This window comes from Syzygium oleosum, unplaced genomic scaffold (genome assembly GCF_021117445.2).
Source record: "Syzygium oleosum isolate NSW1041296 unplaced genomic scaffold, Sole_v2.1 Sole_v2.16, whole genome shotgun sequence".
Classification (NCBI taxonomy): domain Eukaryota; kingdom Viridiplantae; phylum Streptophyta; class Magnoliopsida; order Myrtales; family Myrtaceae; genus Syzygium; species Syzygium oleosum.
The window spans coordinates 7,146,194-7,161,333 of NW_026607500.1; positions in this window are offsets into that span (position 1 = coordinate 7,146,194).

Consider the following 15,140-nt stretch of genomic DNA (forward strand, 5'->3'; position numbering starts at 1 on the left):
GATAATACTCGAATGAGTACATTTCTCATTCGAAGGCATAGCAGCGTCTCTCTCTTCGTGTATGCGCGCGTTATTGATATGATGTTTGATCCTGTAATATCAGCACCAAGTATTGACCAAACTAAGAATAAAAATAAACTTATTCTATCAAAGAATGCATTAGCTTTTTGAAATAGTTAAATGCATCAATTGAATGTCGGAGTGTCTGTTATCCAGTCATAAGGTAATTGTAGTAATTTAGGGTTTAAAGAATCTATTTTAGGGCTCAACTTTGGACAGGCTGTTGAAACTACTTAGTTTGGAAATACTATAGTGGCAGAGAGCCCTACTAATAGGTTGAGGAATTCATATAGGGTTTTAAATATAGCTCAATTGCCTCTGTGACTAATTCTAGAGGACGACTTGACAATCTCACTCAAATAGGAAGACCCGAATCTTTAATTTCACTTGCTTGAGATTTATCAATTCATAATTTCATTTATACATAATAGCCTAGGTCTATATACTAGAGGCCACTACTAACATTTCTATTGGAAGAATATTTTCGTGATAGAATTAGAGCCAAATGGAACTCGATGAAAATCATATCATGACTGAAGAATTGAAGCTTCTGGAATCTGGAGATCCCCTGTTTTGCTTCCAAATGTTGGAAGGAGATAGTTAAGTTTAAGGGTCGCTAAAAGGCCTTGCATCATTGTTATCAGAACTAGTCGATTCTTGATTCCTATCTTACGATTGGATATGAAGGGCAAGTTTGTTTCAGGTAAAACTCCAGATTTGGAAAACATTTTCCGAAAAATGATTGGTTATATCGCTTAGAAAATTAATCAACAGAAAATATTTTTACTATCGACAAAAATTTATGCCTAACTATTTTCATGGGTGATGAAGATATTTTGCATTATTTTATTTTTGCAAGCGATACAAATGATTATTTTCCGAAAATATTTTCTAAATATTCAGTCTTCCGTAAAACAAACGCATCGGAAGTCTAAACTCACACCATTTGTCTTGTCTTCTCCCTCCCAATTGATTTTGGCACAGAGGATCGAGGTGATAGGATGCATTATTCTTTTGTTACTTGGAGAAGAAATGTATGAAGGATAGCATAATAATTTATTACAATTAACTAATTATTACATCTCTATTCCCTCGCAATCGTAATGTGACATCCTCAAATTTCAACCCTATTTAGGATGTAATAAATGGTTATTTCGTCAATGCGCAATGAATAAAATTAGGCTCTGAATTGATTCTTGAATTATTCAAGGGTATTCTAAGCTTTGAGAAAGGCGAATTAAGACTTCGTTACGCGTGACCAAATCACTCAATCATGGATTGATAATTCGACTATAAGGATCGTTGAAGGACAATCATAAGCCATTTCAAGCCGATCCAGGAATGGTTATAGATCGATTCGACAATAGTATAGAATCGGATTGCGGGTGATTCCACACAATTACTGTATTGATTCCAAATGACACTAGACCAATCCCTAATGATCGTATGTTTCGAAACGGGCTATTGACCCCTCATGATTACATGACAACCAAGGTTCATCCGTGGATTGAAAATGCTTAAACGTGGATTGATTTGAAATCAACTACGAGTTAAATGTACGCAGCCCCTAAAAGCCGCCCATTGTTCTAATTACGCGAAAGATGCATTTGAGCGATTTTAACCATGAATTCTAATCCAGTTGAGGGTATTGGACTCTAGAGGATCAAGAGACAATTATTGGAAAAATTCTGGGAATCACCTATTTATCAGTAAACCGAGAAACCTTGGAACAGTGAAATTTAGGCCGGAAATTGGGGCCCACGAATTTCTAAAAGCCCAATGGGCCTCATGGACTATATAGTTAGCCACAAGGGCCCAATGGAAGGGAAATTATGATTTTGCCTTTTTGGACCCAAATTAAGAAGTTTTGAGAATTTATGCAAGAAAAGCCCGAGACGAGAAGCCCACAAGGAACTAAGCCCAATGATAGGGCCCAAGAAGGATTTCAGCCCAAGAAGAATGGGCTTAGCCTAAGTTTAAGCCCATTAAGCCTTTCAAGCCCATTTCAAGCCCATTAACATTTTCAAGCCTAGTTCTCTTCAAATTGGGCCCGTTCAGGCCCAAGCCCAAGCCCGTGTAAATAGTGCACGTGAATGTTCCATGAATAGTGTCAAGGGCTGAAATTACCAAAATACCCTTATCATCTTCTCTTAATTACAAAATTGCCCCTTCTAGTAGCTTTTGTAAGATTGAATCCTAGCCATTGATCTTGGCTTGGTGAGCAAAAGTTAATCTTGGTCATCCATTCTTGGTTTTTGTTGCAAGACACTTTCTTTCTCCTCCTCATTTCTCTCATTTTCTCTCTTTCTCTTCTTTCTCTCTCTCTCACGTTTTTCTCTCCCTCTCTTCTTCCTCTCACCGAACCACCACCACCATCACCATCCACCACCGGCCACCCTCACGCCACCACCACTGCGAGTCATTCACCGCCATGAGCCACCCAAGTCGTGCCTAGCCGTTCGCCGCCGTCCGCCTCACGCGGGATCGCCGTGAGCCATGCCTCACCCCTCGTCGAGCAAGACACATTTCCGTGTCGCCACCCCGTGCCGTTCTGGATAGAGCCACACGTAGCCCTCGTCGCCGTCGTCGCACCCATGTCGTTGGAATCGTTTCCAGGTGAGTTAATGCTCTAATCCTTTGATTAGTACGTTAAACTTGCTTAGGGTTAGATTAGACTAAGTTTTTTTTTAATCTTGCTTAGTGCTAATTAATAAGGGATTAGTTGATAAGCTATCGCGATAAGTGATAGGTGGAAGTGATAAGCTATTGCGATAGGTGGAAGTGATAAGCTATTGCGATAGGTGATAAGTGGACTTACTAGGTTATCGAGAAAATGTGATAAGCTATCGTCAAATGGATGATAAGTTATCGGGAAAAGGATTGATAAGGTATCACCAAATGGGTGATATGCTATCGGGCATTTGGTGATAAGTTATCACCAAAGGGGTGATAAACTATGGGAGAAATGTTGATAAGCTATCACCAAAGGTGTGATAGGCTATCGGGAATTTGGTGATAAGCTATCGCCAAATAAGTGATAGGCTATCAAGGAATGGATGATAAGTTATCGCGAGGGGAGCGATAAGTTATCGGTTTTTATTTAATGAGTTATCACAATTAGGCGACAAGTGATAGTGAATTGTGGTGATTCTATGCATGCTTTATGTGCTTTCAAGCTTGTGATGCCTTGAAAAATACTTGCCCATTTTATAAACCTCGTTTACTAATTTTTACAAGGCTTTTTAAGGACATATAAGTGGAAAATCCTGAGGTGTCGGGTTTATATGTCCGGTTTTATGAGTTAAATGGGGCAATGATGTTTAAAAAGGAAATCATGCAAAGTTTGATGGGTTGATTGTATATATGTGATCACGTGTGAATTTATTATAGCATTTTTATGTGTGGAAGTTACAATAATTTGTTGTGTGAGCATGAACCACGTTTGCATTTTGCTAACTGTTGAGATATAAATGAGTTGTGTGTTTATTGTGCTCGTGTGATCACATAAAGGAACCTGTCACCCAGCGGGGGTCTGGGGATGCAATGTGTGACATTGTGCATAAAAGAATAATACATCATATACCCTGTTGTATTGTCTAAATTCAAAGATAAATAATTAGCTTGAGTGGTTAGTGTGCTTACATGGTCACATGAAAGCTCGTCTAGCTGGGGGTTAAGATGCCGTCTAGGCAGAGGTTCTAGATGATATAGTGTCGTGGTTGAGACAGAACCGATGCTCCTAATGGAATGCCATCTGGGCGAGGGTTCCAGACATTGTCGTGCACAATGGAGCAGGACGATGCCCGATTATGCCGGAGCACACCGGCGAAGGTTCGATTTTGGCCCTGTGTGACATCCTGAAAAAAGAGAGAGAGGGGGAATCAGAATATTCAAGGGAATATTCTGTCCGAAATTGCCTTTAAATCCAAGGGTCTCTCTCTTCTTCTTCTTTTTCCTTCCTCACCAAACTCTCTCTCTCTCGCTCGTCTCTCCGTTGGAATGCCGCCGCTCAAGTCAACGGTCGACCATCCACTACCCGGCACCGTCCGACTAGCAGCTGATCATCTTGCCATCCCGTTCCACCCACGCCACCAGCAGCAGCCGCGCAAGCTCGGGAAACCGCCGCCGCTGTGCTTTTCCTCTCCGCCTAGACCGCATGTCGTGACAGCCGCACTCGCCGGCAAGGCAAGTGTGCCCTCTCACTTCATACTAACCACGACAATGTTTGCACATCGATTTGGGTCTCGGGTAGGTTGCTGAGTTGGCTGGATGGCGGTAGGAGAGATCGATATGTTGAATAGTTGCTGTTCTTGTGTGTTTGAACCTCTAGAATGAGCTTTGGCGAGTCTTGATTGCTAGACTACATTGGAAAAGGTGTTGCATGTTGATTTGAACTCCTGGTGTGGTATTTTCGTGGCTGAGAAGTGGTAAATCTCGAGATTGAAAACGTTTCTTGGAGTTTTATCTCGGTTTCAGAATGGGTTTTACTGTACGTTCCTGGTTTTCTATTTTTATAGTGCCTTTTGTGGTCCGAATCTTGCGAAGTGTTCTGCATCAAAGTTGTTCAGAAGATCTTGATATATAACATGCTTAAAATTTAGATTTTTCTGAGTCCAAATGGGTCACACGAAGGTCCAACATCTTACCGAATCAGAACTGTTTTATACTGCAGAACCCGTGACCTTTGTGCCTTCTCAAATTTTTATAAAAATTTACAGTTCGATTTCGGTTACACTTCCTTCACAAGATTTGTTAAATAAATCCATATCTACAACATATAAAAATTTCAAAGTGTTTTGAAAAGATTTGATTTGTGAAACGAGTATTTTCTCGTGGTTCGGTTTCTCTGTTTCGACGGACCAGTTTGGGTTTGTCTTTGAGCCATTAAAAGTGGCCTTGACATAAGGATTTTGGGATTGTGTTCCTCATGGAAAGTATTTGTTAAGGTCTTTTTTATAACATATTCGAATTTTATAATTTTTAGAACCCATTTGCTATGCCTTTAAAATTGATTTCCCAAATCATGCAAATTTGTCCAGTTTTACTAGATTACAATGATCTGCCGGTTTTTACTTGAAATCATTGGCTTTGATTTCTGGTCTACTGGAGACAGTAACCACACTTACCTAGCTTTTCAATGATGCTTATTTGGCCTTGATTTGATGTCAAATGTTTTTTTTGTAAATTGGGTAATCTTTGAAAGAGCAAAATATGGGAATTGAGTTGGTGAGATGTGTCGAATAAATTGAAAGGGTCGTTTGTGTCTCGGCTAGGTTGATATACCCCATATGGGGACTGTTATTAATATGCTTCTATTAGACTCATTTGCACTCATCATATCATCATCGTGTGATAATGGATGGTGAGGATCGTCAGACGGGGGATCCCCGACGATGCCTTATGTGCATTGCTTCATGTGCATCATGTGAAACTAAATGGTGAGGACCATCGGTCTAAGCGCCGACGATGCCCCGCGGGAGTATCGGGATGCCCAAGTACGGAAGACTTGGATGCCATCGGTCTACACGCTGATGATGCCTCGGAGTGAGATGCCTGTGGTTGGTATACCATGGAAGTCCGGTCTGCGCGCTGGAAGTTACCCGCACGGGTCGGTTTGCGCGCCGATGTAACCGTGGTACGGGGATGGATATTTGATGAGAGAACTGAAAAAAAAAAAAAAACTGGCATGCAACATGCATTGCACCCATTCATTGCATTTGCATCATTTCCCTCATAATTAACTAGGTTCTCATGGAGGCCTGGGGTTGTAACACAATTCCCCAGAGGTCTTCGATTAAAGTTGATCATTGTCTCAAGTATGCGATGAGAACTCGTGTGAATGGTTGTTCATTGATTGAAAATCTCTTTTGCCTAGTGGTTAGTGGCCGAATGAAAAAGGGAATCTTTGTATGTTGTGGCTGATTCTGGATTGGTTAGTTGACTATCTACTTGACCCTATTGAGGTGCACGATATTATCTGTTTAGTATGGTGTGATAGACCTTACCTTGCTGAGCTTTCGCTCACTGTTTATCGTTGACACATTTCACAGATCTTTGAACATACCACCGGCCCCTTATCCTGATAGTGACAGTAGTGATGAAGGTGGTGTCAGCAAATAGTGGGGTGGAGTTATGGATGCAACTGCTTTAGGGGAGTAGGATCCCATTTTGGCCTCCCAGGTGTATTTATGCCATCGTGTTTGAAGAGGATGTCATCCAAATTACTTATGTATACAAATATCAAGGTTTGGGAAATGAAAATGTGGTATTTTGATGGTGCTTTGTCTTCCGCTTGCGCTATAAGTGAAAAGATTTAAGAACGCTTTTAGTAAGTGGCGTGTCTAGGACGTCACAACGCGCTTTGTTTGGTATCAGAGCGTGACACCTCTAGTAGGTGTGTAGTTCAGGAATGAACCAGACGGAAACTGGTGGGCCTGTAACGACCCAGTCCGACAAGGGCGGGGAGTGGTCACCGGGGCCAAAGAGTCTGGACAAGGAGCGACTCCTGGTAGGCTTCTAGGATGGCAAAGGGGACATGAATGAATCGAATTGTGCACTGAACAAGGGGAGAGCGATTATGAAATCAGGACATAGGTTGACCTTGGAGTGATAAGTTGCGCTAGTGGCGAAAGTGGATAGGATGTGCGTAAACGTGTCTAAAACACTAAATGCTTGTGTTTGTTATTGTTGTGTTTGTGTGGTACAAGTAACTTGTTGTTACTTACCCGATACCAGTAACATTTATTACTTATTAGTCGATTGGTAACATTGGTCATTCATGACAACCAGTGACCAATGCGTAGAGGCACTATAAGACCAAGAGATTCTTGAATGGTTTAAGGGTCAGTATTAGGAAGCAGTTGGTGCCCTTCAACATAAAGGATTAAGATGAACTCTATGAGCGAGCTCAACTCGTATAGCAGGAATTGATGAGAGAAGAAACTAGAGCAATGACTTAAGTCAATTCGGAACACCACAACAAGGAGATCAACAATGACCACTAAATTCAAGGAAGGGTTTATGCGGTTACTCAGGAAGAAGCCGAGGCTTCTAAAACCGTTATATTGGGTATGTTCTCCTTGTGAAACTATGTGGATTGAAACCTAAGTTGCTTGAAGTACCCTTGAATGTCTCTACACCTTTAAAGGACTGTCTACCTTGAATTGTTTGGATTGTAAGACCAAGATAGAAGGACGAAGTCAGATGGTAGACTTGGTGGTGTTAGTTATGTATGAGTTTGATGCTATTATAAGTATGATTGGCTTCGTAAGCAACGAGCCAATGTGGATCACTATGGGAAGGGAATTCAGTTTAACTCGCCGGATCAACCTAGTTCTGAATTCTCTGGGAATGGAGTAAATCTATCTGTGATGCTTTTCCGTACTCGAAGCACATTAACTTTTGAGTGATGGTTGTCAAAGACATCTAGCGGTGATAAGTGATTAGAATGGGAACAAAGTGAAGTTTGAGGAAATTCCCGTAGTGCAAGAGTTTTCTGATGTATTTTATGAGGAATTACCAGGGTGATTGTCGGAGTGTAGATTGAGTTTGTAAATTTTGGAGATACGAGAATGCTAGTATTGGTTATTTTGCATCGGGGCAATGATGGATTTTAGAGGTATTAAGTTTAAATTTTAGGCTCTTATGGTGAGTAATGATCTTTTGGATGTTTAGATATTATTCGCAAAGAAAGTCTTAGAATGAGATGGAGGAGTTTGGATTATTGGTGGAAGTAGATGAATTGGTCAATATATGATCTATAGAGAGTAAGTTATGATTTTGAAAACTAAGTTATGATCGATTGAGTTAAGCTACGATCTCCTATTGGAAAAGGAGAATCTATATTAAAAGTCTTGATGTGTCACATGAAGATACTTAGTATGATAAGAACTAATCTTGGAAGTTATAAGCTTGAGTTGTCACGTGTGGTGTAAATTCACTTGTGGTTTATAGGTAGAAGTGATAGGCTTGATCCTCATGATTGTAGGATGCAACTTGACTTTAAACAGTTTTGTGGAACTAGAGGATATGGATTGTACCCTCTTCAAGAGAAAATGCACGGATGCTTAAGTTGTGATCTTAGAGGTGATAAGTTTGAATGATGATTCTCGAGGTTTAGAACTTGATGAATATTGAATGGAATTTGGGTAAGTTTTTATCTTTGGCGATTTGAGGGATTGAAGTTATTCAATTAGGCGTTGATCATTTAACCGATAATATTTAAGATTTGTGGAATTGAGGACAACCTCTTATTTTGGGTGATTGGAAGATAATAGTTATTCAAGTCTGAGAGATGATTTTTTTTTCAAATAGCAATTAAAGGCAAGTTCTTGTTTTGGTGGTACCAAACTCCGTAGAGGCAAATATAGTCAATTGCTTGGGAGATAATGAGTTTGAAATTCGAAGAAGTGGATCTTTTTCTAAGTATTATGATTGGAAGTATTTTAGCCATTGATTTAATATTCTGATTTCATAAATCTCCAATTGGAGGGGGAGATATTCTTAGGTTATGTCTTAATTAAGATGATAGGGATCTTGATAGAATCATCGATGGTTCCTGAAAGTTCAGATCACGCTGGGTGTGAAAGATGCAATACATTGGGGTTTGGTATAATATAGGTTGGAGCGACGGCGAATAAGGTGATAGATGCTCTCAGTCGGAAGTCTACAATGATGATGGCGAATATGATGATTCAGGAATGGAATTTACTTAGGGAAATTCCAAATTCAGAGTTAAGTGCGATGGTTACACTTAGGATTGAACCGAAGATTACACAAAGGATTATAACACTACAGCAGTTAGATCCTAAAATCATGAAGGTTTGCAAAGAAATAGTAGAAGATAAGAAATCGGATTTCCAAGTATCGGAGAATGGAATTGTAAAATCTCGTGGACGTTTTGCGTACTTGATAATGAAGGTCCAAGGGACTAGAGTTGGTAAAAAATGCATGGAAGTAACTATGGTATCCCTCTAGGGAATACGAAGATGTGTCGTAACCTTCGACAACATTATTGGTGGAATAGAATGAAGGCCGATATTGCCAAATACGTCTTAAGATGCTTGATGTGTTAACGAGTGAAAACCGAACGTTGTAAGCTAGCAGGTATGCTAAAGCCTTTAGAAATTTTTGGATAGAAATGAGAACATGTTACTATAGATTTTGTGCAAAGATTGCCAAGGACATCGAGTAGTCATGATCCTATTTGGGTAATAGTGGATCGATTAACTAATTTTGCACATTTTATGGCTATACGAACAGATTACTCATTCGAAAAGTATGCAGACTTGTATGATAAGCAAATATTTAGCCTGCATGGAATACCGATAACTATAACACCGGATCAAGATCTAAGGTTCACTTTGAACTATTGGAAGAATTTACAAGCTACATTAGGAACTCAACATCAGTCTAGTATTGCTTTTCATCCACAGATGGATGGACAAACAGAGAGAATTATTCAGGTGTTGGAGGACATGCTAAGGGCATGTATCTTTGATTTTAAAGGCAATTGGGATGAAAAGTTATACCTGGTAGGGTTTGCTTATAACAATAGTTTTCAGCAAAGAAATTGTATGGCTCCATTTGAAGCATTATATGGAAAAGCATGTAGCACTCCTATATGTTGGAATGAAGAAGGAGAATGAAGTTTAAGAGGACTAGAGTTGGTACAAGATACGTCGAACGCAATAAAAGTAATTAGAGATCGACTTAAGGACTGCTCAAATTCGATAGAAAAGCTATGCAGATCAGCGCAGAAGACCGTTAGAGTTTAAAGTGGGAGATCACGTTTTTTTTTTTTTAAAAAGTATCGCCGATGAAAGGTATATCAAGATTCAGAAAGAAAGGAAAATTGAGCCCTAGATTCATTGGACCTTTTGAAATTTTGAAGAAAATAGGAGAATTGGCTTATCGGTTGGCTTTACCGCCAAAATTGTCTAATGTCCATGACGTGTTTTACGTGTCGATGCTACGGAAGTATCAACCAAACCCAACTCATATTCTAGACTATGAGACGATTGAAGTGGACGAGAAAGTTAAGTACGTGGAAAGGCCAGTGCATATAATAGATCAAAAGGAGCAAGTTTTGAGAAATAAAGTCGTTCGATCTGTGAAAGTGTTATGGCACCATCATGACACCGAAGAGGCGACATGGGAGAGTGAAGAAACTATGAAGCGTCACTATAATTATCTTTTTGAATCGTCAGTTAATGCCTCAAATTTCGAGGATGAAATTTCCTAAGGTGGGGAAATTTGTGACATCCTGAAAAAAAAAAAATCGAAAAAAAAAAGAGAGGGGGAATAAGAATATTCAAGGGAATATTCTGTCCGAAATTGCCTTTAAATCCAAGGGTCTCTCTCTTCTTCATTTTCCTCTTCTTCTCTTTCCTTCCTCACCAAGCTCTCTCTCACTCGTTTCTCCGCCGGAACGCAGCCACTCAAGTCGACGGCTGACCATCCACTACCCAGCACCGTCCAACCAGCAGCTGATCATCTCGCCATCCCGTTCCACCCGCGCCACCAGCAGTAGCCGCGCGAGCTCGGGAAACCGCCGCCGCCGTGCTTTTCCTCTCCGCCTAGACCGCGTGCCGTGACCGCCGCACTTGCCGGCAAGGCAAGTGTGTCCTCTCACTTCATACTAACCACGACAATGTTTGCACGTCGATTTGGGTCTCGGGTAGGTTGCTGAGTTGGCTGGATGGCGGTAGTAGAGATCGATATGTTGAATAGTTGCTGTTCTTGTGTGTTTGAACCTCTAGAATGAGCTTTGGCGAGTCTTGATTGCTAGACTACGTTGGAAAAGGTGTTGCATGTTGATTTGAACTCCTGGTGTGGTATTTTCGTGGCTGAGAAGTGGTAAATCTCGAGATTGAAAACGTTTCTTGGAGTTTTATCTCGGTTCCAGAATGGGTTTAACTGTACGTTCCTGGTTTTCTATTTTTATAGCGCCTTTTGTGGTCCGAATCTTGCGAAGTGTTCTGCATCAAAGTTGTTCAGAAGATCTTGATGTATAACATACTTAAATTTCATATTTTTCTGAGTCCCAATGGGTCACACGAAGGTCCAAAATCTTACCGAATCAGAACTGTTTTATACTGCAGAACCCGTGACCTTTGTGCCTTCTCAAATTTTTATTAAAATTTCCAGTTCGATTTCGGTTACACTTCCTTCACAAGATTTGTTAAATAAATCCATATCTACAACATATAAAAATTTCAAAGTGTTTTGAAAAGATTTGGTTTGTGAAACGAGTATTTTCTCGTGGTTCGGTTTCTCTGTTTTGACGGACCAGTTTGGGTTTGTCTTTGAGCCATTAAAAGTGGCCTTGACATAAGGATTTTGGGATTGTGTTCCTCATGGAAAGTATTTGTTAAGGTCTTGTTTATAACATATTCGAATTTTATAATTTTTAGAATCCATTTGCTATGCCTTTAAAATTGATTTCCCAAATCATGCAAATTTGTCCAGTTTTACTAGATTTCAATGATCTGCCAGTTTTTACTTGAAATCATTGGCTTTGATTTCTGGTCTACCGGAGACAGTAACCACACTTACCTAGCTTTTCAATGATGCTTATTTGGCCTTGATTTGATGTCAAATGTTTTTTTTGTAAATTGGGTAATCTTTGAAAGAGCAGAATATGGGAATTGAGTTGGGGAGATGTGTCGAATAAATTGAAAGGGTCGTTTGTGTCTTGGCTGGGTTGATATACCCCATATGGGGACTGTTATTAATATGCTTCTGTTAGACTCATTTGCACTCATCATATCATCATCGTGTGATAATGGATGGTGAGGATCGTCAGACGGGGGATCCCTGACGATGCCTTATGTGCATTGCTTCATGTGCATCATGTGAAACTGAATGGTGAGGACCATCGGTTTGCGCGCCAATGATGCCCCATGGGAGTATCGGGATGCCCAAGTACGGAGGGCTTGAATGCTGTCGGTCTGCGCGCTGACGATGCCTCGGAGTGAGATGCCTGTGGTTGGTATACCATGGAAGTCCGGTCTACGCGCTGGAAGTTACCCGCACGGGTCGGTCTGCACGCCGATGTAACCGTGGTACGGGGATGGATATTTGATGAGAGAATTGAAATAATAACTGGGATGCAACATGCATTGCACCCATTCATTGCATTTGCATCATTTTCCTCGTAATTAACTGGGTTCTCACGGAGGCCTAAGGGTGTAACACGGTTCCCCAGAGGTCCTTGATTAAAGTTGATCATTGTCTCAAGTATGCGATGAGAACTCATGTGAATGGCTGTTCATTGATTGAAAATCTCTTTGCCTGGTGATTAGTGGCTGAATGAAAATGGGAATCTTTGTATGTTGTGGCTGATTCTGGATTGGTTAGTTGACTATCTACTTGACCCTGTTGAGGTGCACGATATTATTTGTTTAGTATGGCGTGATAGAGCTTACCTTGCTGAGCTTTTGCTCACTGTATATCGTTTACACATTTCACAGATCTTTGAACATACCACCGACCCCTTATCCTGATAGTCATAGTAGTGTTGAAGGTGGTGTCGGCAAATAGTGGGGTGGAGTTGTGGATGCAACTACTTTAGGGGAGTAGGATCCCATTTTGGCCTCCCAGGTGTATTTCTGCCATCGTGTTTGAAGAGGATGTCATCCAAATTACTTATGTATACAAATATCAAGGTTTGGGAAATGAAAATGTGGTATTTTGGTGGTGCTTTGTCTTCCGCTTGCGCTATAAGTGAAAAGATTTGCGAACACTTTTAGTAAGTGGCGTGTCTGGGACGTCACACCCTGAGTGGTCGTTTAATAATCTGGACTAATATGAGTGCAACGTGCATGGATAAATGCATTATGCCTGAAAGTGATAATTATGTGTCTGAATTATTAAATTGATGTTGTGCCTGCTTATGCACTATGATATACCTCTGGTTTATGCAATCATGTGATCTTGTTATATGCTCATTGGAGCGATTACAAAGTTATGATGGTTAGTAGAAGGCCAACATGATGCGAGTAATGCGGCTTGTGCCGTGGCCCTGTGAGGTTGTAATAATCGAAACTCACGTGAAAAAGTCTGTTGCATTACGCCTGATTTTGGGATGAAATTGTGAGGCATGGTATGGGACGGGCCAAAACGGTTTCACGCCATAATCAAGACTCATGTGGATACCTTGTACATGAAAATTGCTGAGCGCATTCTGATTGTATTTATCAGTTTGTTGCATTATGATTGCACATATTGGTTTATTATGTGCAGGGCGTGTGTATGTGCCAAGGTAAGGTAAGAATGCCTGCGATTATTTAATGGCACGTTTATTTGTACTGGACTGGGTAACCTGCTTGTGTTTATAGTTAAGGCAAAGCAGGGGTTGCTTTGCTATTGATCTGCCATCGATAGGTTGCTGCATGTTTAGGAGCGCCCGAGGCGAGTTGATTTCCTAACCGAGGTTTAGGTCGTTAACTTATTGAGATTTATCTTACTCGTTGTTGTTAACTATTTTTCAGGTGCTCAGGTATGAGTACGCGTTGCATTCCATGGGAACGGCTATTTTGAGGGGGAACACCTTTTGAGGTTGCCCTCCTAGATAAAGGAGATAGGTTAACCCCTTACCTTTTGTAACAGCCCGGATTTCGATGTCGATTTTCGAAGGCTTAAGAGACTATTTTTGGGAATCTGACGTCATATCACGCTGGCCACATACATTTGGAGTTAGTCCGAGTAAAAATTGAAATTTCGCCCCAGGACCGGAAAAATGACGGTTTTGCCCCTGTGAGCACCGAGGCTGGATTCGGAGGCCATTTGAGGTTATTTTTCGAGGCCAACGCCATTTTTGGGTGGCCATGCATACCAGGAGTCGTTTTGGACAAAAATTTGAATTTCGACAAAAATTGAAAAAATAATATTATTTTATTCCCGAAACTTTGCAGTCGATTTTCGGGGGCTTAAAAAGTGAATTTTGCGATTCCGACGCCATATTATATTGGCCACGCACATATGGAATGCGTATGTACGAAAATTGGAATTTTAACCTGGGACTGAAAAATTACCAAAATGCCCTTGGACCCATTTTTGGTAATTCCGAATTTTGGATTTAATTAGGGGACTAACCAAGGTGAGTTAGGGCTAAATCAGGTCTGGTCAGCTTGGGTTAAGGACCAATGACCATTTTACCCCTAAATAATTGGATAAGAAGGAATTATAGCCATTGGATCAAGGGCAAAATTGTCCAATAGCCCTAGATCTTGACACTTGGAATCCACTCACCCATTGTTGACTCACTTGGACCAGACCATTTCTCTCTCTCGTGAGATTCATTCGGTCATTTCCCCAGAAAATCTTCTTCTTCTCTTCCGTTTCTGGTTCTGCAGTTCACGTTCTGCATTTTCTGGTACTGTTCACGCCGGAACAGTACCAGCCGGAGCTGCTGGCCACCTACCACCGCACGCCACAGCACCCTTGGACCTTCCTCTCACCTGTTCGGCCATCCACAGTCCCATTTCCAGCCCAAACAAAACAAAACCAGCAGCAAATCGCCTCCGCCGGTGTCGCCGCGAACCGCCGGCTTGCACCCGGAACGCCGCCGTCGATCCTTACCGCGCGTCGGTGATCGACCGCCCGTTCCCGTCGTCCCGAGTCGTTAATAGGCGAGTATAAACCCCTAAACCCTTAATTAGTTTAATTGTGCATTTTTAGGGGTTAATTAGGCCTAATTGAGGGTTAATTAGGTTTAATTGTGCGTGTGATGTTTTGTATGGGTCATTAGGATCTAATGAGATGTTTTAATGGTGGATTAAGGCCCAAAACAGCCCCTGTTCTGGTACTGTTCACTGAGTACCGAAATTGTGTATTTTTGTCTAAGTTTTGTACTAATTGAGTTCAATGGTTAATGACTTAGAATTAGACATTTTAGGGGCTAATTAAGCTTATTTGAAGCTTAAGTAAGTGTATTTGGTAGTTGGGTGATTAGGGTATGTGATTAGGCCTTAATGTGATTGTTTAAGTGTGAACTAGTGACTAGGGCTTAATCTGCCCTGGTACTGTTCATTAGTACCGAAATTGCACAAATTTGTCTAAGTGTGGCACTAATTGAG